Here is a 24,795-nt window from a genome sequence, read left to right as displayed (position 1 = left end):
TTTGCAAAAGGAGGGAGAGAGTAAGAAGAAGAGGCATGAAAGACTGAGAAGAGTTGGTTCTTAGTCAAAAAGGAGTCATTTTTATCAGTCAATGACTGCTATATTTGTGAAAGAGATTAATGAAGGAACTTTAGGTTGGTGGAAACAAAAAATGCCACTCTGGGTGCAAAGCCAAAACTCTTTTACCAAGATGCAGCGATCAAAATCCTTTTCATCTGTGCACAAGCAAAGTGGTTGGCAGTTGGCACCACATGCAGCCTTAAAGCTAGCTTTTGGAATAATATTTTGGGGATGAGAAATATGAAGATGGGCTCATCAATCCAGCATCCTCACCTTGTTATGTGTCACTCTTTCAAGTAATTCTTGCTTGGTCTGATGGCCATTAAAATGTTTAAAAAGATACGAAGGAAAAATTGTTGCAGGGAAAGAACAAAACAGAAAAACGAGAATCTAGATTGAAGCAGAGCCGTAATACAAAGAGGAGGAGAAGTAAGCCAACTGTTAGAAACCAGATTTAGCCTAAATGTGAGCAACCTCGTTACCACATTTTCTGATAAGTTTAAGCTCAACTGACTTAAAACTTGCCAGAAAGATTATGAATCTGCGCAGTAAAATCCATTGGGCACTTAAAGGTTTGACCTGAAATTTATAGGAGAGCTGAACAACATTATCTTGGCAATGCAGCATCAATGATCAGTTGTTTCCAAAGCATTATTGCACAGCCTGCACTCCAAGTTTATGTCTTTAACAAATCTTCCAATGCCAGTGGCAAGAGCAATCATGTTTAGAATGAGCTTATTTGAAATTTATAGCTGCAACTAGAACAATCATGTTTAGAATGAGCTTATTTGAAATTTAACCAATTTCATGAATCCATTGACAGTCTAAACTAAATCTCAAATAAAATGATGTTGCGGATTACTCCACCTATTGAATGATTTTGACTCCTACTCTCCCCCAGGATTTAAAAACTCAGCATTTGCAAAAATCTCAAAACGCAAATACAAACTCACCATCAAAATTTTTACCTTTTTGATCAAAATTGAGAAAGAACAAGGAAAAACTTAAATGGGGTCAAAGAGAAGTTAAGAATTTTTACTTGGCAGCTAGTTGCTTCGGAAAAGAAAGGCTGTTGAGTGTTGATTCTGATTGAAGGAGTGTTGCAAATGAGTCCATTTCTTTTTAGGTCGAGGGTTTGTAGGAAGTAAGTGAGAATCGCGGCCATGGATATTGCTGCTGCTGCGCACCACCTGTGTTTCTCACTGCTTTTCTGAAATTGAAGGATTATAAATAGATGTACCCCTGAATTTACATCCGACTTAAAAATGTAACCTTGTTTTTTTTCTATTTATGAATATAGGCCCGTTGGATGTTTTCCATCCAAAAACGTCAGAAAAGTCAATTTCTCGGCCATATGGTCGATTTATCCTTGACCGAAATGAGAAAATGAAATATAAAATTACCATGTAATCCTTCAGTTTATGCCACGTGTCTGTTTATCCTATGATAAACTGAACGCAAGCTTACTCTGATTTATCCTATGAACTTCACAAAATACAACCTGATTCTTCTCCACGACTCCAAATGAAATTGAAAAAGAAAAAAAATTAAAATAGCGCAGCTGATAAACCTCGAGAGGAAAATCGAGAAAAAATTGAAGTGAAAGAGGGTTAAACGAGATTTGAAGCTTCTAAAACCCTAGAAATTGTGAATCGGAAAATGAAGAATGCAGTTGATTTTCTGGTAGATGAAAAGTGAATCGGAAAAGTGATGATTCGACAGAGGATTTTGTTGATTGAGAGTGGGTTTGAGTTCTTATAGTCAAATTTGGTGGCTATGAGTGAATCAGGGAAGAACAAGTTGATTAGACAAAGAAGATGGTGCTTGAAATTCAAAGTTGAAATTGAAAGAATGAAATCGATAACGGGTATTGGTCGATGATAACTGGTGGTACCAATGAAAAAAGAAGATAGAATGAGAATAATTGAGTTAGGGCTTAAATAAGGAAGAAGAAACAAGGGGATTGAAATTCTTAAAACTGATTTCTGAAATCATTCAACAAGAAATTTAACAGATGGGTTTTGTTGTTGATTTTTTGCCAGACTAAGTAGACGATGAAGATGAGTTACATGATCGATTTAAAAAGTTGTGGTGTTAGTGGTCGATTTGAGAGAAGAAGCTACAATCAAGTGTTTGAGAAAAGTCCCAAAAGAAACAGAAAAGCATTTTTTAAGAACTTTACCTTTGTTTCTTATTTGGTTGGTCGATCACTTTATAACCAAATAGTTGAATTGACTGATGGAAAGGTAAGTTCAAATCTATCCTTAACTAATTTATCTTTTTAATGCTTTCTGTTGAACACAAATTTATGAGCTTAAAATACTAGAACATGATGCAGATTACATCCTAAGCATGAGTCTGATCTCTGTGAACTTTTAAGTGTCACATAGATCTCACTTAGTGAGTAGACTTCACTAGTTAAAGTCCCACTAGCTCTTTGTGTGGCCATGCTGATCTTGTGGGCATAAGACTCTTGCTTTACTTTACTTCTGATTTTAATTGCCAAAGATACACAGTAATGGGGCTTGACTTCTATCTCTTTGTGTTTCCTTCAGTGTAATTTTAGCAGCGGCAATAAACCTAAGCTTAACCTATATCTGAATGGTGTATCTTAAATTCTAGAATTGCAACTAGTTTCTACAGGACAAGGAACATTGGATATGAAATTGTTTGGATTGGAAATATGGGTTGTGTATGGATTCGAAATTGCTAACTCTAGCTCTGTTATGAGATGGAATGATAGGTTAATCTGTTATGCTCTTTGACTTTGCAACTTAGTCCTGCATATTACCAATTCTCATAATTTGTCTACAATTTTTGGGTGAAAAGTTTGATGAATATCTGATGTTTCAGTAGGATGCTATCTGAACAAGCCTTTACCCTCTAGGATGCTAGCTGAGACAAGGCTGTCAAGGATTTTTCATACCTTGTGTTAAGGTTTTGCTTTAATTGAAATTAGGTTACGATGCCATACACTGGCAGAGTCATCATGTAAGGATAACGAGTTTCAATTAATAAGCATTTGTTTAAGTTATTATTTTCTGTTCCACTACGTATCTGCTCCAGAGTTTTAGTATTCTTTTTGGGCCAATGATAGAGTGTCATGTGTCAAAGACATTTTTACAAGTACAGACTATAATCTGCGATTAAACAACAGCTTAATCTGCGATTTGAATGACTTTAATAGGTGAGTGGTTAACTCAGCAATTTGGAGGACTAAAATGTCTTTTTTACATGACTTAACTGCTGACATGGAGGTTAACTTTCCGTTAACCGTTTTTTCAAAAAAACGGTCAAAACAGGAGTACATTTGTAAATTTCAAAAAAAACGGGTACTTCTGTATACGCCCAAAAAAACAGGAGTACATCTGTATTTCACCCGAAATTGAATGACCTTCAGTTTTTGGTCTACTAGGACTAGGAGGAGGCTTTTGGTCACCTTTTTATTCTGATTCGATATCTGACTCTTCGAGTCAGATGCCAGAACTTTTTTCTTTTTCTTCATATTTTTAGTGTCTGACTCGGTTCAAACTCCATACAAAAACACAGTTATGAAAATTCAAGTCATGTGAATGAATATGTCAATCGCAACAATACATGTAGTTGGTACTCTTGCAAAAACACACTTTTATATGCAGGTATACCAAAATAGTTCAGGGGATCCAAATAAGCTGCTAGGCAAAATACATATTTCTGCAGCAACTACTTGAAAATTCTTAAGTCAGTGATCTTCGAAAATAAGTTGCAGAAACTGTAAACTCTCTAATTTGCATCTAGTTACAAACTGTAAGTATGTATGATATAGACGATTTCATTTTCGCGGTCAAACGCAACAATAGGTGATGTAGTTGATGGCCTTGCACCACCTTCTTGTCTGAGCAATGCTAAATTTCCACTAGATGGTGTCCCAGTGCACTTGCCAAACCTAGTTTGTCTCCCTTCTGTCTCAAAACCTGCTTGGTGTCCAGCTGCACTTGCAAAGTAATCCTTGCCACCTTCTGCAGATTTGCATAGATTGTTGACGAGAGCTAAGTCTTCAAGAAAATTGACAAAGTAAAATATAAAAACCCAAATTAGAAATACAAACTGAAATGGAAAATGTAAATTTGGAATGTTTCCAAAGGGCTATAACCAGTGTAAAGGAAAGCTATAGATAAATGGGACTCAACCCTGACCATACTCATTACTACATTCATCTGAATTTATGAAGGCCATGAGTTTAGAAGCGGGTGTTTTGGAATTGGAAGTCAAGCTTCTTTGTTTTCAAACTACTCAAGACTCATGCTTAAGCAATGATTGTTGCTGAAACTCATTCTCATTCAATTAATGGTGCTTGCTAATTCCTTATTTGTTTCTGACTCTATTTTTGTGTTTATATTCCAGACCGATGAATACAAAGGTGTTTGCGTAATTTGGTCGCTAATCCCTAATAACAACCGAGAATCTCCATAATGACAAAGTAAGGGAAATTTAATATAGATTATACCAGTTGAATCGATTTTACAGTGCATACAGGTATGCAAGACTTGGCCAAGTCTGGTACGCAATGCTTACGTTGTCAATAATCACTATCTTTACCAATTACGACTACTACTTCATGAAGAACAACTTGATGCTGATAATCATCATGCTACCGATAGCAACCTTAGTCTAGGTCAAAAAAAATTTGATTGAGAAAGGAAACTTCAAATTTCAGCATGTCGATGAAAACTGGAATTGTGAGACCAATAATATTGGTCAAGACCGTTTTCAGCCGTTTGACCGCTTTTACAAGACACTGCTTACAACTATAAGTGATTATATCCGATTGGATCGTGCAACGGTTTGGTTTGTTTTTGTTTCATGTACGATCTTCAGCACTTCATGCACGTGCCCTTCTCGTTGTTGACATATCCTATATATCGTGGCCTTCGATTTGAACAATGAAGTTTTTGAACTGCTCCCAGTACCACCTTTCTACAACCCTAATGACACCCACTATAAGAAGCTGCACATATTAAGGAATCGTCTGTGTATTGTTCTTAACCATTGCCCAAACTTGGAAATTTGGTCGGTAAAGAAGAGGAAAAGGAAGTCGGAGCTTAACAAGAGCACAAATTGTTGGAGTTGGATGAAGGAGTTATATATGCCACTGGGAGAACTAGGGAAATTTAGCTATATGTCCGAGAATTTAATACCAGTCACTGTTTAAAAGATGGTCAAGTCCTACTTTGGGATTTCGGCAAAAGGGCGTTATTTCTTTACGACCCACGAGCTACAACTACTAAGCCAATCACCAAGTGGTCTGGTGGTTGGTATGCTCCCTCCCATTGTGGAAGTAGGGATTTGAACTCTGTAATTGTTGAACTGAAATCCACTCCATATTAAGGAGTTTGGATGTAGTCTAGGAACCATTAAAATTTCTTTTATAGATAATGATATTCATAAATGGGACTATGTCCGTTCACTTCCTCACATGAACAACTTTGTTTCATTAAAAGCTCTGGGAATGAATTCAACATGGATTTGAAAGACATGATCTAAAGCAAGCTTAAGATGAAATTCCGTATGAATAATTTTATTCACCATGGCAAAGTTTTTCGCATTATTTAGTGTTGTTAGCTTGGTGTCTTTGCAATAGAGCGACGCATAAATTATGTCTAGGTTAAGTCAAATACGATCAACAAATCACTATTTCAACTTGCAAGCGGCCTGTTGCAGCGAGATTATGACATGGGAAAACGCCGATTCCCTCATGAAGTGCTCTACGTAAGAACATTCTAGTTTTGGGAGCCATTTTATGTACAACCTAAAATTCCCTCGCTCATAGTTGATTATTCTCCTGCCATGGAGGTGATTTGTCAACTCGTTGGTTCTTCCTTACAACACTATTTTTGTTCACGTTTTTTTTCTCTCCAAAGCTTTCAAGAGATACTAGGTGGAGACGACCACTCAATAATCAACCGTTGAAATCTGTTTTGTGGCATACTGGATTTTTTTGAGGCATACTAAATAATGCCAAAATAGGGTCACTAAATAAAAAAAAACACCACTCCTTATTCATTCTTTTTTATAATGGCATAGCTACCCTTACATAATTAGTGTTAATGATTATGATTAGATTTGGATGGATAATAGCATAACTACCCTTACATAATTAGTGTTAATGATTATGATTAGATTAGGAATTTTAAAGATTGATTAAAAATTAAATTATTAGTGTTAAATTAGTAGAGAAATCAAATTTATGTGAGAGAGGTGGAATTTTTGAGAAGAAGAAGAAGAAGTGAAAAAAAAACTTGGATTTTGAGATTTTAGTGATTAGAAGTGACCTAAATGTCTGATTCAAATCAGATGCAGACTTTTATACGAGGTTTAATGTCCTTTTTATAAGTTGAATCTATTAAAAAATTGAATTTTTAAAACCCAGATCTACTGACCAGATGAACAGTTCGACTGATAAGTTATCAGCCTGAAGCTCTGTGTTTCGAAAATATGCCTAGGTTCGGCTAACAACTTGTCAGCCAAACCTAGTTATATTTTCGAAACACAGAGGTTCGACTGACAATTTATCATCCGAACTTTACTCTGTAACTCACGAATTTAGGTTCGGTTGATTCGAACAAAATCGTTGTTAGCCGAACCCAAGTGTATTTCAAAAAACATGGGTTCAGCTGACATGTTATCAGCCGAACTTCACTCTGTAACTAACGAATTTAGGTTCGGTTGATTCAAACAAAATCTAGTAAAATCGCATTAGCCGAACGTAGTGTTTCTCTACATCATATACTAGGTTCGGCTCAAAATTGATATTCCAAGATCAGTCGAATTGATCTTCTGAAAACCCTAATTTCATATTTGAAATCATATTTTATCGATCAAACAAAATAAAATCAATCAAAAAAAAGATGGTTTTGTTACACATGCATTCTAAAATATATCTACGAGCAACTGAGATTTGGATTTCGTACTCCAGCATCGCTCACTTCGATTCGTGTTTCCTTGGTTGATTGATTGATTGAATTGGAGTCCAAGATGTTTTAAGTTTAAAGATTATTTTGATTTTTGATTTTAGGTTTTTGAGGATAAGGACACTCTAATAATTAGATTGTTCAAGGATATATAGGTAATTGCACGACTTTTAGACACCCATTATAAAACTACTCTAGATGCGATAATAAATAAGTATGCCTCAAAAAAATTCAGTATGCCTCAAAATAGGTTTCCAAAAAAAACTTCTCCTAAAATTGACGGTTAGGAGGTATTTTCTTTTTCCCACACTGATAGGTTAGAGATTTTGGTCCATCTTATACATTATTTTTACCGTAACAAATTTTCGGTTAATGTTAAAAATTTCGGTTCATAATAACATTATTGTTATCGTGACAAATTTTCCATTAATGTTCAAAAGTTTGGATCACAAATGGATTTTTGTCGTGAGGCATATTATTTTAAATCATTAGACATAGTTTGGATCATAAGGTGCAGTCGCCGAATTAGGAACACAAAAATGGTTAAAAAGACCAAAATCAATAATTTCTGGGTGAAAAAGACAGTTAGATTTAGATACTGTTTAAATGGACAAAAATATAAAAATAGCCGGGATGTAAACAGTTTCATCCTACCTATTTTCAAATATTTTTTCTTATTTTTAATTTACATCGGGGTGCATTCAGTTTCATCGTTGCCATTTTTTAAGTTTAATTCAGGATGAATCCAATTTCATCCTTGCAAAAAAAAAAAATTGTCCATTTCACCCAAACTAATTTTTACTCGTCCATTTGAATCATATTTTGAAAATATTTGGCAAAATGACCCATTTTGGAAACTAGGAAATGAATGTGAGGTGGGATTAACAGGGTTAATTTTTTCTAAACTGGGCCTTAAGCCAACATATATTAGGCTTGCTTTTCTTTCTTTTTTACTTTTTCAAAATTAGTGATACGATAATAAAAAAGGATCCGTGTTTTTTTGGGGACTACTCTAAAATGGTGGGAGGCTACTCTCCATTTATTGTGGTGAATATTAGTAGTAATAATGAGTCATCCCTTATCTAAATTTTTTTAATACCAAACATGCCCTTAATAATTAAATTAGTGTAGTGATTAGTGAGTTAATTAATGATTAGTGAGATTAAATTAATAAGTTGATTTTTTTCAAAAGAAGAATTATTGAGAGGGAGAAGATGAAGATGATAATGAAGACGAGGGTTTTGGAAGAAAAAAAGTTAAGATATTTTTCTTTAAGAGCCACAACAAGAGTATGATGTTTTGGATACTCACGGATACTTCAAATTTAGTTAATGGTGCTTGAATTGGCCAAAACATTCCTAAAAATGAACAATTTACATAGAGGTGGCGGTGGTGGTATTAAAAAATGAACAATCGGCTACGACATCTGAAGAATATGTAGCCGAAATCATCTGCAAGTGTAGTTCGGATAATATTTCTGAAAACACAGGTATCCGAACTCAACTTTAATGGAGTTCTTTTATTTCAGAGAAAAGTTCGGTTAGGAGAAGAAAATTACGACGTAACCGAACTAGGAGTTCGTCTAGGAAAAAAATTGCGACGTAACCGAACTCCATATGCAGGTTTTTCAGAGAAAAGTTCGGTCAGGAGAAAAAAATTACAATGTAACCGAACTTTTGTGGCATAACCGAACCGAATTTTTCTCTGAAACACAAAAACCTCCATTAAAGTTGAGTTCAGCTAGTTCGACAAAAATTTTCACATAATTCCTCGCAGAACTTCTCTCTGTAACTTCCATTTTCAACTCATTTGGATGATTACTTCTCATTTTTTTCAATGGAAAACGAATGAAACGTAATGGGTTTGTTACAATTTTGATTTTGATTTGTTTTGTTAATGATTTAAATTAAGCTATATATAGAGGTGGCGGTGGTGGTGATTTGAGGTGGTGGTGGTGGTGGTGGTGGTCAGTGGTGGTGGTGAGCGGCGGTGGTGATGGGAGGAGGTGGTTATATATAAATATATATACATATATATATATATATATATATATATAGGTGGTGGTGATGGAAGGAGGTGATTATATATATGTAAATGGTAGGTTAGTCATTTCCATATTTTAAGACACCCCTTATAAGTATAGGATAGACATTCCTATGAGTCCCCTCTATTTTTGAGTAGTCCCCAAAAAACGGTTCTAAACAAATGGGAGACTTTGTGTTCGGGGGTGTGGGTGAGCCAGACCCTGGCTCCTAATAAGGTAATTTTTTGTGGTAAGAATCGAGTCATTAAGTAAATCAGTGGCGAGGAGTATTTCAAATTGAGCGGTTAATATGTTATTCTCCGGATGGTCTGGTTAAAAACTTTATTTGTGCACACTTCTCGCTCCTCTGGTGAATCTTATCTCAAAAACAAAAAATTTAAATCGCCCATCCTTTCGCATAATTAAATTTTTTTATTAAGCGGCTCATGTATTTTCATAGGACCTACATCCCAAAAAAAATTCATTACTTCTTTTTTCCAGAACATAATATCATCTTAATGTCGTTTTTCTATAAACCATCAAACCGATAGGTGTATACATATATAATAAAACGAAATAAAAGTGAGTTCTTCTTTTCTTGAGCAAGAAATGAGATTGTTCAACATCGGGCATGAAAAATTATTTATATATTTTATACGAGAACTAGAAACATCCTTTAAACGGCTATTTCATTTCACGATTTTTTTTTGAATCTTATGAAGAAAATCCGTAAACATTTGTATCTTATCACGACAATATAACAAATTTTAATTTTCGATAGAGTAGGTTGCCAATGAGTGTCCTATTACCTTAAACAGAATCGGATCCGGTTGATCCGAGGTATGATTTAGAGTCCTAAAATCTTACTCAATTAACAAATTAATTGCCCGTATGGGTGTATTCATTTAGGACTCAAAATCTTATCAGTTCCAACCAGATATACGTGTCATGTATCTAGTTTTTTTTAATACTATTTTCAGCAAAATATAATTTATTTATCCACATTTAACTTTTTTTTTCCCATTTTCTATTTTTCTTTTATATTAAATACTTATTCAAAACATTAATATGGAAATAATAATAAATTTCTATAAAATATTTAAATTCAGTTCTTTGACAATGTAATAAAATCAAGCATGCTCAAAATTATTTACTTGCTACTCCTGCGGATGAGCTTGGACAAAAGACGGGGCCACGTCAATTTTGTACAGTCCTTAGTTATAGGCTAGGCATTCCCCTCTTTCAGAAAAAAAAAAAAAGTGTGTGTTTGTATTGTAACAAAGAGATGGATATATATGGTGACCAGGCCTTACATTGTGCTAACGAAGTGGGAATCAAATTTAAACATGATCTTGTTCGGGATACCTTGCGAATATTTGTTATAGGGTATAGGTGCACCATAAAGTTGAAGCGTCTTTGGGTTTTCTATCTCGTGATGGCGCTTATTCCAGACTATATGACATTTTTGTTTACAATTGGAAGAAGGGTCGTGACACTTGTTTGGATATGACGGGGGTTTCTCCTTTTGGAGGGGTGGTGTAGAAGCTTTTACATCGGGTCTTGATTTGCTTTAAGTTGTTGAGCGTAAAAGGGGTAAATACCTTAATGTGTGTAGAACCAACGGATATAGTTTTGGTATCTTGGCATTAACTACCTTAGGTGAGCTTGGTCTTGAAATTATACAGTATTTGTTAAGGTGGAAAAATTATATAGATAGACATGACGCTAATATTAAAAATCGCAATTTTCTTTCATTAGATTAGGTTTAGATATCCATAAAGGAGTTGGAGCACAATCTTTTGCAGGCTAACAGCTAGTTTCTTGTAAATTTTTGGATTTTTTTGGTGTATAAATATTTTAATAAAAAAGAGAAAAAAAAAGATAGTGTCCCGTTGGATACCGAATTTTTTTATCAAATCCAATTCCCTGTCTACTAGGATTCGAAATAGTTAGAATCCAGATCCGATTTTTTAAACTGGATCAATTTTTAGATCCTGTGATATCCATGAAGACGAATACACATTGAATATCATATATCCCTAAGTATCATTTTGAAATCTCCACATTCGAGCCGCTAATTATAGCTAGGGAAGAAATTAGTGATTCAAAGAAATAGAAGAAATTAGTGATTGAAAAAAGTAGTAATTGGTGATTGAAAAAAGTGATAAATAATAAAAATTGAAAGTAACAATAATAAAAAGCTGACCGGAGAACATACGAATTCATCGAACACAAAAAGAAAATGGTGGGCAAGATGCCCGGAAAAATGCACCCCAGAGCCAGTCAAAGTTCATTGACCAATTTAAATATCGTGGGGTGTATATAAACCTTAAAGGGCCCACAAACTCTTTTTTGCCTTCCGTCGTCTCTTAACACAAAACAGAGTTTCTCTGTTTCTTCCCGTCCGCCATTAAAGCACTCTTCATATCATCTTCTTCCTCCGTATGTTAAAAAACCTTCCTTTATGTTACAAAGTTACTTGGGAGATTTCAAATCGAAATAAGATTCTGGGTGTATCGTTGTTCAACAAGTTTGAGAAATTAAGATCACTGTAAAGCCAAACTAAAATTCCGTCACATTGCGGTTCTTGATTTCTTCTTCTTCTCCCCTCTGCATCTGCTACGAGTTCTTCTTACCTTCAATAACAAACCCTACTCTGAAGATTTTCTAGTCAAGGGAATTCTGGGGTTTTGATTCTGAGGTTACCGCGGGTTTTCTGCTTCAAGAAGTCAATCGGCAATTAGAAGAAGGTAATGTTCTTTTTCTTCTTCATCTTCTATCACCTCGTTTCTTGATGATTAATTTTCATCTCTAAAATTCTAAGGATCCCAAATTCTAATCATGATTATCCATTTCTTGATGCTATTATAAGCCTTCCTGTGATGTTATTAGAAATGTTTTTAATTTGTGGTAGATAGATAAATATGATTATCCATTATTCTTGTTAATTTTGATTAGTAAATCTTAAAATTCCTAATAATTTTAATCCCATTTTCTTGGGTGGAAAAACAATTGAAACCTAATTTTGAACGTATTTTGTTTAGGGGTCAAACATGAATCAGGTTAAAGAAAAAAGTAGTAAACACTCAAGAAAACATGTTCCAGTTGTACAACAAGTATCAGCAATACCAGCACAGATAGCAGATCATGAAGTCATCTTAAAGACAGTTCTGGAGAAGTTGCCAATGAAGGACATTCTAGCATACAAAACAGTGTCAAGAAAGTTTAGTTCCATCATCCGGGAAAGGGTGTTCAGACCAGCATTTTTAAAGCCCAAAGGGCTAATCTTGACCTACAAACAGCACAATAAGGTGTATCTACCCCTGTCTTCAGTACCTGCAAAGCCAAAGAACATTTTAGGTCCCAACTATGACATTATACAAGAATCAAATGGTCTCATGTTGTGCATCCCGGTAAAGGACTGGAATGAATGTCTACCAGGTTTGTGTGTTGTCAACACCAAAACAGGGACAAAGGTGTTTCCATCATCAGAGGCAGCGAGAGAAGGAAATGGAAATGGAAATGCGAAAAAGAGTAATAGGACTATACTGGAGGGGTACGTTCAGAAGATGTCTACAACCTTGGCTTTTGATCCTCTCGTGTCCCCTTCATATTTCCAGCTTATCTCTATTTGGAGTCACAGGGATCATCTGAACTCAAATTACAGAATTGAAGTTTATATGTCAAAAGACTGACACTTGGAGATTATGTTATTCAAGCAAGCCGCTCCACCACCTAGATATAGCTCCAAGCAACAAAATTCTCAAGAAGCCTGGCGTTTACTGGAACAAGTCAGTAAATTGGTTAAACACAGATGGCAGTGTGGTTTTCTATAAGATTGACAGGAAAAAGTTAAGCTCAGTCGCTTCACCATTGGCTTCACCATTGGTTATCGGTCAGAGCTACACAAATGGTTATTTTGATCAGTCCAGGGGGGACCTGATCCTCGTTAAGATTTCCATATCAAGTGGAATGTTGCAGGTCTATGATATGAGCTTTGACCATTCTGGGTGGCAATCAAAACATGTTATTGATTTACATCAGATATCTCCAGCACTTGGTTTCCGTGGATCAATTTTCAAAGTGCTACTGGCTGACATTCGGGAGGACTTGAAATCAGCATACGTGGTGAGTCAAGGAAGCAGAGTTTATTTAGTTCACCATGGAAAAACATTCATCAAGGATCTAGGAGTCCAGCTTCAACATGATGAGACCTTTGACACCTTCAAATACATAGATACCATTCCAGACTGCAGTTGAGATCATAATGAGGAAAAGAAAGTTATTACTTGTGAAAGTATCTCGACCACAAGTATTCTCTGTTTGAAAATGAATCTGCAAATATTACTACTTCTACATTTTTCATACGATTTCTAGGTTTTTCAAAATTTTGAGAGTTCCATCTTGTTCTGCAATATACTAGTTTTGTAAAATTAGGATTTCCTATGTTTTGCTAATTCAGTGTCGTACTAGTTATCACAACAGTGTTTTAGTACAAAACTGATTGAATGAGGAAGGTTAATTGTTCTGCGTTCGTTTTATAAAACTAGGATCTTTTTATTTTGAATGGTCATATTGTGAGTAGCAAATGAGGGTTTGAATCAGGTAAAGTGCGGAGCATCAGGTTTCAAGAGCAGCTTGTTCGTGCCACACCCCGTTCAAGTTAGATTGCCACAATCTTACAACACCATCACTTCCGGTTGTTGCCAGTGTCATTCCACTCATATCCCACTCCATCTGCCATAGATGCAACAGCATATATAATGGAATAACTATCACGTTCATGCTTGTTAAAGGAAGCTCAGGAAAACCATTTCAGCATGACAGGAAGCTTCACGAAAAAACCATCTATGCATGACCAGGACTAAACCATGGGGTTGCATAGATTAAAGCGAACAAATAGCTGAAGGGCTTGACGTGTTTAACTTACGTGTGTTGCCAATGGAAATGATTCAGAATAGATATAGACGCAATGGGATCTCGAAAACAATGCCCATCAAATTAGGTAATTCCTCTAACTTGAGGGGGAGGGTGGGTGGGTGGGTGGGTGGGTGGAAGGTTATTATTAATGATTCATACCTCGCCTTCATGACCTGAGAGCAAAGCAACCTTCTCAACAAAAAGCCTTCCACCACTCCCAGGGTTCAGACCTAGATGCCACATTGCGATTCCCTTGTGAGTTGCAACATCTACTACCTCGTATGGCCTGTAAAACAGTTTATGACATGGTCAAACTTGATCGTTCTGTGGGTTTCAGATAAAACACGTGTATGAATAACAAACAAGAGGTGTGAACGAGTAAAACATATGCTTATCTGTTCCTAGAATGCATGTTTTATCACAATTTTTGGGTCACTCGTATTAGTTTTTAAGCAAAGCTACCTCCAAATAATATACACTTGTTTATCATGTGTGTTGTTTCACATGATGTGATGGCTGCTGAAAGACATACACTAACGATCATTGCCCTCTCAACAGGTTGGTACGCAAATGATCTGAAACAGACACATTGAGTCCTAGTAGCATACCCTTACCTGCCAATATTGGGTGCCCAAGCAACAGAATAAACTTGATCACCCTTGTCTCCCCCCAGTGCCAACTCTGCAACCGGTACCACTGCTGATGAGCCTCATCAAATTCCCAAACCTGTATACTTTCATATCGTGTCATTATTCTTAGGAATTCTTATCTTATAGTACAACAACAACCAAGCCTTTAGTCCCAAACAAGTTGGGGTATGCTAGATATAAAACCCATATACAAGTTACCAAAACCAAAAGCAGAAAGAAAACAAGCAAAAATATAATAATACTAACTTACTAATAGATCCTAGGGGTCAAAGTCCTAACAACTAAGTCCTTGATCCCGGGCAAACAGAATCCTAAACAGAGTCCTAAAATCCCTAGGTCATGGTTCTGGTACGTGGATCGCCAACTTCCATTTACTAAGCCAGAAACAAGTAATTTTCCAGGACCAAAACTATCCTGCGGGTAAACTTACAGATTGTAGTTTCAATAGTGCAATCATCTAATTCATGTTAACAAGCAGGGTGTAAATCATTGACTCTGAAATAATAGACAGCGCGAGTAAAAGATCTGATGCAGGGCATATTATGCTCTTTTAGGAATATTTTATAATATAATTAGGAATGTTTTACAGTTTAAGAATGTTCTTGCTGTTTTCGTACTTAGTTTAGGGTTTCTTTCTTTAGACTAGCATTGCATCAAGATCTTTGTAGATGTACATTATAGAGCTAAAAGATTACCTTAGAAGAGTTGAATTGAGGTAAATCAGAATTAAAACCCAGTACAAAGTCAAAATGATTCCCTTCACCTCTCTGCTGATTCCACGAGATTGATGCAGATAAGCACGACGGTTTCTCAAATGCAGACTCTGAATCAACCACATTCTGAAACTCAGCCTGGTACAAATTGAATTATAGTTAATATATAAACAAACAGGAAAAAAAAATGTGACTAACAAGCTAAGTACAACTGCAATTTTCACCAAACATTCTCTAGGCTGGAAACGACAAACTTAACCAAATTATACACAAAACAATATCCCCCATTTCAGTAATAGCAGTAGCGGCTTTCCTAGCATACGAACGGCAAAATAGCTTAGCTTGATTGCTCGTTAAACATAACGGAAGTTGCCATTTTTGCAGTTCCAAAGGGTGATTCATCTCGTAAACCTTCGCCTGTCCATCCGAATACGCCATAACCTACAAAAAAACAACCACAACACATCATTTCAAATTTACATGGACGAAATTGTAACAAAAATCATACACACACAACACTCACCAATTTCAAATTTCTTGAAGAAATCCCAAACTGAATCTCATGATTTGTCTCAAACAATTTGCATAGCTTCCGCTGAACTAATTGTGCATCTAAAAAACAAAATCAAACAAAAACGAGTCAACTCAGTTATTCACCACCGATTCGGGTTTGATTTGCCATTACCTTCTTCTGAAACTTCTTCCCAGAGAGAAACAATTCCATCTCCACAAACACAAGCAATTGCATCACCATATTCAGGTGGACTCCAAACAACTTTGTCTATGTTGACTTCAGATGCTTTGAATTTTGAAGAAGAATTGAATGTAGAGGAAGAATCAGGTTCCGTTAAATCGTAGATTGTTATGGTTCCATCAAGTGAACCAGTTGCTAATCTTTGACCACTATACATGATGAACATATTGTTCCTTCATCAAGATTTATCAGTGATTTTTCCATTGCCATGACTTTTCCGTCTAAAATCTTTGATTTGATTTTCAGTCTGAGATACAACGAGGTTTAAAAGGAAAACGAAAGAAGAAAAACGTTTATCGGTTTATTTGTTTTTTCTCGGTTTGATTGTCTTTGACCCACGGTAGAAACTCTATAAATTAATGTTGTCGGGGCCATCCAAATTTATTAATTTATCAAGATATTAATTAACCGATGGATAAATTTCATATCAAATAATTAGTTTCTATACAAACACGATACCATATCATATCTTCAATCATATTTTTAATTTCTTATAGAAACACAATATCAATATTAAATCATATTTTTTATAAACACAATATCAAATCATATTCTCTAAATAAATTTTTATCAAAAAAATAATATTTCATATAGAAATACAATATGAAATCATACTACTAACAAATATTTTTTTTTATACAAATACAATATGAAATCATACTGCTAACACAAACAAATTATACACCCAAATATGACTTCTCATCTTAAAGGTGTTAAAAAATCAACAATGACCGATGAAATTTGTAGAGCATTATTCAAGCACAAGAAGGATAATCCAACAACACCAAAAATTCTTGCAATGATAAAAAAAATTAGAGATGAAATTCAATGTGATATTGATTTTAGCAAAAAACAGAAGATAACTAAATCATTTTTCAAAAAGTCTTCATAAATCATTAATGTATTGAATATATATATTATGCATTATTAATTTATATTTCATATGGGGACTACATAGGTAATCAAAAAAGTATATCTTATAATTTTAGCGAATTATTAATTTGGCACGTTGTCCCCGACTCGAAACCGGCCAAAAATATTATTCAAAAGAGTTTATTAAATAACCGAGTATTAATTAAAAGAGTTTCTACTGTATTACGGAAATGCGACACTAAGTCCTATTCAACGCCCCACTCAACGGCCAGATGATGTGGCGAAACAACCTGACAGAAAAAGCAGAAACACGTCACTTTGAATTTAAACTCTTTTGACCCAAAATTCTGACGGAAACCCAATATTTTTCCAACAATGATACATCTACCGGGGAGGGAAATCCCGTGAGATCACAACATCTCACATATTTTTGGGTCCCACGGGGGGTAAACAGTACCCCTATAATTTTTTGTGGTGGGTCCCCGGGGTTGTAAGGCACGGGATTTTTCCCGGTTCCCAGCCCCGATAGGTGTAGTAAATTTGAATTGTTACTTTTCTTTCTATGTCCACTTTTTTTAGATTCGGAAAATTCAGTTTCCGCTAATCAACAACTCCAAACAATGGAGTTATTTTCTCTTTTATTTATCTATCGTTTTGATTATTTTGAAGGGGGTTTAACATCAACAATCAAAATGAAGAGAAAAGAGGAAATTTCTCAAAAGATGCAAAAAAAACTAGCGGAGCTTTCGACCGTGAATGTAATGGTTACCCAAATTCTTATCAAATACTTTGGTTGTTGTTGTTTGTCTATTTAACGGAACTAATTTAGTAGGCTTTTAGTTTGTGTAAATTTATGTAACTATGTATTGCTCCATAACTGTTTGACATAATGTCTCTCAGACTCTAACTTGTATAAGTACTATGTAATGCTAAATTTAGTTGTTTTCTTTCCTTCACAACGAGAAGCATCACATTACCAATTTATCTGATGGGACTTAGACGCCCATTTGGAATGCATGACAACCCAAATGCAAACTAAGAAAGCAGGGATATTATGTAAACTTGATACATAATATATACATAGACTGTGCCTTATATAGACTATCCAAAGTTGATAAACATGCCACTAACAACTTGTAAAACTGATCACTTTTTTCAGAGTATCAAAGATAAAAGAAGTGTAATAAAGTCGGAACGAGTTCGAACCACAGAGATTGCAGGTGTTCAAGAGAATTATTAAATGAAAGTTAATTTGTAATTGAGTTGCAAAGACAGCAGATGATAATTGTAATGAAAGTAATAAATGATTGTTGTATCTATATTGTCTTTTTGTCGTTCGCTTGTGGAGGACACTTTGGAGCAAAGAGAACCGCTCTTAAGATACTTGAAAGTGGTTTCTATTGGCCTACTTTATTCAAAGATGCGCATGTGTTTTGTACAACTTGTGACAGATATCAAAGAACCGATGCGTGTCGTAATTCACTTATATTCTACTTTACTAATGAATAATATAGCAGTAAACAAGGTCCGTTCCCACGAAGAGCAGGAAGTTTTAGTTTTCAAAAGTGTCATAATGAGGGTTTTTATTTTAGGAGAAAAGAAAAATCTAAGCAATTAAAAATAATTAAGTTGCAAGAAATTGAGAGAAATGATCGAGGAATCCCTGTTCTTACTAAACCGTCAATGAGTTAATATATTCATCCATTCATTATTAATCATAGATTATTATCAACCGTGGAATAACAACTAGCGCATTGCTATACCCTAAAGTCCTTTGGTCACTGGATACCGAAGCGCTCGAATATCATATTTTATTCGTCCAAGCCACCAAGTAGTAGCGCACTCAAGGTGTAACTTGGTCGAATGCTTTATATTTTATGACTTCGGTTAATCTTAGTAGTTAGAATCTTAGTGCAAGGTCCACTTTCTAATGTTGTTCTACATGTGATTGTTCCACAGAATCCCTATGCAAAGTCTCACGTTTTCTACTTGTGTATGGGTTATTCAACAATGACAGAGATATCCTAATCCTTTACTAGCAATAAATAATCAATAAACTACTATAGTTGGCCACCTAGAACAATCAATTAATCAATCATAGACATTCATTAAAGTAGAAGCAAACAATAATCATTTGAAGAACTCAAAATAAATGCATATATTAATCCAAATCAAGTCCATATATTAGAATCATCCTCAATCAATTATGGAGTTAGCTACTCATGGATGTAAAAACATCCATGTTAAATATCTAAGAAAATGAAAGAGAATTGTTATGATGGTGGAATCGCTCCAAAACCCTAACTTTTTTTTCCTTGTATTCTTCTCTCCAAAGGCGTGATTAAAAGTTTTAAAAGACTTCTTGAAAGAAACTCTCTTTTATAGGTGTCCGAATTATAGTTGCGCCCTTGCCGATTCCCGTGCGAATTAGGTTGCCAAAACTTAGCCAAATCATTTCCAAACTCGGACAAATTCGTGTATACCAGAAAATCCCACGTCCAACAGCCTTCATGGGTTTGCAAATAGTAAAGTCCAGTCAAGCTTCTTTATACTCTCAACTTTCAATAGCCTGTCAGTTCTAAGAAACTGACAGTGCAAATATTTCCTGATCAAATCTCGGGACACTCGCATCACCGTGAAAAATAAAGTTCCCAATTTTGTTCACGGACAGATGATTCTTCGTGAGATTTTGAAGTCCCTGAATTTTTAGTTTTCTTCCCAGAACTTCCGCGGATACTCTCACCTCCGTGAAAATATTTTTCCCCTGGATTTTTTTTTTCTCGACCCAGCCATCCACGGATACTCTGGTAACCGTGAGTTTCCAATTCTTCTGAATTTTCAATCCCAAGCCAATAAATCCACATATACCAGTCCCTCCGTGAAAGCTCCTTATCTTCCCTGCAAAACTATGTCCATCATTATCTTCCAACTCGAGCTAGTTCCATTACAGATTCCTTCTTTTTCTCACCGACAATCAAACCACATCCCTGTTTTGCTCGTTCAACTCATAAAAATCACAGCCATTAGAATCACCAACAGTTATCATCAACTGCCATGAATGGCTCGAGCAGCAGCCAACAACTTCATTCTTTCAATCAGTCACCGTTAAACCTTCTTGATACTCTGCTCGACTTATATTTATGCCATCATCTCCAACCTAGCTTCGTCGACAAACACAGTTCAATTCCATTCTTCAGTAACCCAATGATCAATGGCAGCAACAAGTATTTATCAACATCCTCGTCATCACCTTCACTGGTATCTTACCATGGTACCAGCATCAACATTGATTCTCGACGGTTGTCATTATCTCTCCTCATTGCTGCCAGTCTCCAACAACTTCCAAGCCTTCTCTCGGTCACCAGCTTTGTCTTCTATCGCTGGCATACTACCAACTCGAACTCAGACAACCACACTTTCATCGCAGTTGTTAATGGCATTATCTCTCACTTTGAGTGTCAACTGACTTCTCCCTTAATATTCTCCATTGCCAACATGGAACTAAACCAACGTACCACAACTCTGTTCGTGCCGCAACTACACCATTCTCCGGATACGACAACTACTTCAACCCATGAGCATCACCATTCGCAACATCACAGAGAATAACCATCATCAGTCGTGATCATCATCGTCAGCTCCATTCCTAATATTTTGAACATGGCCATACGTTCTTCCCTACTCTCTTTCTGAACTCAGACATCGATCATTATGAAGCTCGAGTTTTTATCATCGTTGGACTTGACCAACAGCTACAACAGACCAGCTTTGCTGCTTTTGAATCCGAAAATAAAACTCTCAGAACTGGTCGTGAATGGGAAGAGGGTGAAGGTGATAGCACTGAGCAAAACAGACGGGTGCTGAAAAAGAGGGGGTCTAACAACCACACCCAACAATTCGATTAGCAATCTGTATGGACAAACTCCAATACACTTTCTAGAGAATCAACTAGATAGTCAGACTCAATCTAGATAAAAAGTATACTAAAGAGTTTATATCTCAATCTCTCGATTTGATCTTTACTCAAGCAAATATAAATCTGCGAGTCTTTATCATAGAGAGATATCTTGGATAATACCAGAGACCAATATCCAAGTGTCAATCAATTTAAATCAACAACCCAAAAGGTCGAATATTCTAACTGATTGAACAATGCACAACCTGTATTATTTCAATTATATAAACAAATATAATATCTAGTCCAGATTGAACATACATTGTATTAAGCCGTTACAGACACTAGCCTACTCCAAACTAACTTCGGTCTGGACTGTAGTTGAACCCCAATCAATCTCACATTGATCCAAGGTACAATTATGCTCTTACGCCTCTGATCCCATCAATATACGACGTACTTGATTCCCTTAACTGATCTCACCCACAACTAAGAGTTGCTACGATCCAAAGTCGAATACTTTAATAAACAAATTTGTATCACAATGAAAAGTCTACGGTAATAGATAAATCCGTCTCCCACGAATATACTTACGAGTTTTGTTCTGCCTTTTGATAAACCAAGGTGAACAGGAACCAATTGATAAACCAGACTTATATTCCCGAAGAACAGCCTAGTATTATCAATCACCTCACAATAGTCTTAATCGACGCAGCTGAAAAGGCGAGGGTACGCGAATATACCTCAAGCTAAAACTTTTCCTACCTATAAGTGCTTTCTCCGAAAGTGATTGTATGGACTGATTCGAGACAATACAACTAATCGGTTCACACTTCGTGTGATCCTCTATGGATACGAGATCGAGATAATACAACAACGAAATATGTTTACTTGATACAAAGGTTCGGACTTAACCAAACACAATGGGATTTCTTATCAAGTAAATAGGAATTAACGTTTGTGTAATTTATTTTAATTATAATAAAACAATTGTAATGCCGAATATAAAAGTAAATGACACAGCAAGATTTTGTTAACGAGGAAACCGCAAATGCAGAAAAACTCCGGGACCTAGTCCAGAATTGAATACTCTCAGGATTAAGCCGCTACACAAAATTACACTTAACTTCGTATAGTTGAGACCAAGTAACTAACCTTATAGTTCACCTAGTTCCATCTGTATTCCCACGCCTCCGACCTATGAATAAGTCACGTACTAGGAACAATACCTTTGGTTCGTATTCCAAACAGTAAAGGAACAAGAAATATGTTTGGTATAACTCAATACAACCAAGTGATATGAGTCAGACAAAGGCTCTTCTGTTTATCTTAACATAAAATCCTTCATCGCGTATGGATCTATCTTATGTTCAATCACCCAAAGGTAATCGTTTAAGATTAAGCCAACAACACCTTTAATCTGAAGAATCGTGTTGATGCCGATATACTCACTTAATCAATCCAATCTACCACAAGGATAAACTGATTATTAATTGGATCCTGTTTTTCCCAAACAAGTATTCTGCACTACAAAACCCAAGTCAGATCTTAAATATCTTCTTTGTCTTCAAATCTTCTTAAATCTTCAATAAACACCTGCACACAATCACTCGAATCTCTTGTGATCAATCACTCACAGAGCGGAGTCGGTTAACAATGGATTATCACAAGATCTTCTTTAGAACTAACAATATCCTAAAGATCCCTGTCGAAACTCTGAACTAGTTTGAGTGAATCTTAGATCAGAAGAGAAGATTCTAAAGAATAAACAAACTAGGTGCAATCATATTTCAACCACCGTTAGTCAATCAAATGAATCAAAAAAACAAAGATAAACCGCAATTATCTATTTTTCCACCACCCGTGCTAGAGATTCTCAATACCAAAGAAGACTTTAAATTGAGCGGACGTAAGATATTTCACCTAATTAGATTTCACCTAAGAGATTTCACCTAATTAGAAAGGAAAACTTCGTGTATTTATAGACAAGGAAGTTTGGACACCAAGGAATTTCCAAAAACGAAAACATTCTCAAGATATTCATAAAAGCACAGATTTGGTTATCATAATTCATGGAAATGCTCTGTCCAAATATAATGATCGAAATCTCTCAGAAAATATAATTAGCAAATGCACATTACTAATTCAGGAATTTCCCTACAAAATGAAATTAATAACCTTAATTAAAAGATTCTTAACTAACGTATGTTTCGATCCTCGGATTCTCTTCCCTTATCCGTTAATGAATATCTTTGAACAATTATAGTAATAAACATTCACATCACGTGTTCAAAGTATGTCGACATCTTTACTTTGTAAGTTCTCTTTCACACTTACAACCTTGAAACCGATTTTCCACAGTTCCAAACAAGTTTAGAATTGGTTCATCTGACTTTCAAGAACTATGTGATTGATCAAACCAACATTGAATCACAATCATGGGTGTAACGGTTTTACCAAAACAAGTTTCTGTTCTACTTCCATGTGAGTACTACACATAGTCACACTAGCTTCCCAAAGATTCGGTTGACTAGGTACCAGGATCGGTTCCCCACATATATATGGTATCTAACTTATATGTGTTGCACATGTCCATAGGATTGGTTACCCTTTATGCTATAAACCTTGATGCACTATATACAAGGATCGGTTCCCCTTTGATGTACTGCACCCCTTACTAGGATCAGTTCCATTCCCCCCTACAAGGATCGGTTTCCTTTCCCCCTACAAGGATCGGTTCCCTTTCCCTTACAAGGATAGGTTCCTTTTCCCTTACAAGGATAGACATACAAAATCATATCATACCTCAGGTGATTATTTATGATCGGTTTTACTAATAAAAGTTCTACCAATACATAAGTCAAGCCTTTGTGAATAGTTCTACCAAGAACACAACAAGTTATGAGCGCTTATACTCTATCACACATATTGGTTGTTCATAAGATATGCAATGAATAACAAAACCAATAACACCTGGAAATTTCCTTTTCGGTTCACAAACAAATTTGTGAACTTACTTCCTTAGAAGACATGTAAACATTGTTCTTTAGGATGAAATCCTCACCTCATACCCGTACATAATCACAATAGCATTCAAATGATTATGGCGATGTCTTATCTACAAAGTTTAATGGTTAAGCAATAAACCTCGTATTGTATTCATTAATACTATGTATATCTAGAGTTCAAATATGCTTTGCAGATATGTTTTTAATACGCACGACTTGAAAGATATGTTAGGTAATAAAACAGTTCAAGTCAAATATCACTAACTTCAAGTAGAAGGATGATTATTTTCGTTGAGCTCCTTACTTCTTCACATCTTCAAGACTTCGCAGTACTTGTAATGTCTCATATCCTAATACTTTCAAGCTAACCTATGCAAAGTTTAACTCTAGTACATAATCAAGAGACTCTTAACATGAGTTTTGATTCACTAAAATATGACAACCAAACTTGACATACCAACGCTTGGTGGGTTCAACCGAGCCATGCTCTAACAACAGCGAAAAAAGATATTGTGGAATAAAAAACGATGAGACAAAGTATTTGTGATTTCTTTTTATCTTTTGTATCGGAGATAGAAATCTCAAGCCAATTATTTCAATTGAAATCGTACGATAGAAACAGCAAGATCAGATCACACAACTACAAGAAAAGTAGTATCAGTCTGGCTTCATAATCCCAATGAAGTCTTTAAGTCGTTAACCTGGTTTTACAGAAAAAAACCAAAGGTTAAAGGAGAATTGAATCTAGCTTAGCAAACTAGTATCACACGTAAGGTGTGGGAATTAGGTTTCCCAGTTGCTAGAGTTCTCCCTTATGTAGTCTTTCAAATCAGGGTTTGCAATCAATGTTAGCTTGGTAACAAAGCATTCAATATTCACCGTTAGATGAAAACCTGATTTAGATTCAAGATAATATTTCTGAACCGTTAGATCGAAAACATAGCTTGTT

General features: G+C 35.5%; 1 pseudogene; it reads right to left on the bottom strand.

Moving 5' to 3' along the window:
• Window positions 1-12,096: 12,096 nt before the first annotated feature.
• LOC113318609 lies at window positions 12,097-16,363 on the bottom strand (annotated as a pseudogene).
• Between the last annotated feature and the right edge of the window lie 8,432 nt (window positions 16,364-24,795).

The sequence above is a fragment of the Papaver somniferum genome, chromosome 10 (genome assembly GCF_003573695.1).
Source record: "Papaver somniferum cultivar HN1 chromosome 10, ASM357369v1, whole genome shotgun sequence".
Taxonomy (NCBI): Eukaryota; Viridiplantae; Streptophyta; class Magnoliopsida; order Ranunculales; family Papaveraceae; genus Papaver; species Papaver somniferum.
This window is presented reverse-complemented; position numbering and strand designations above follow the sequence as displayed.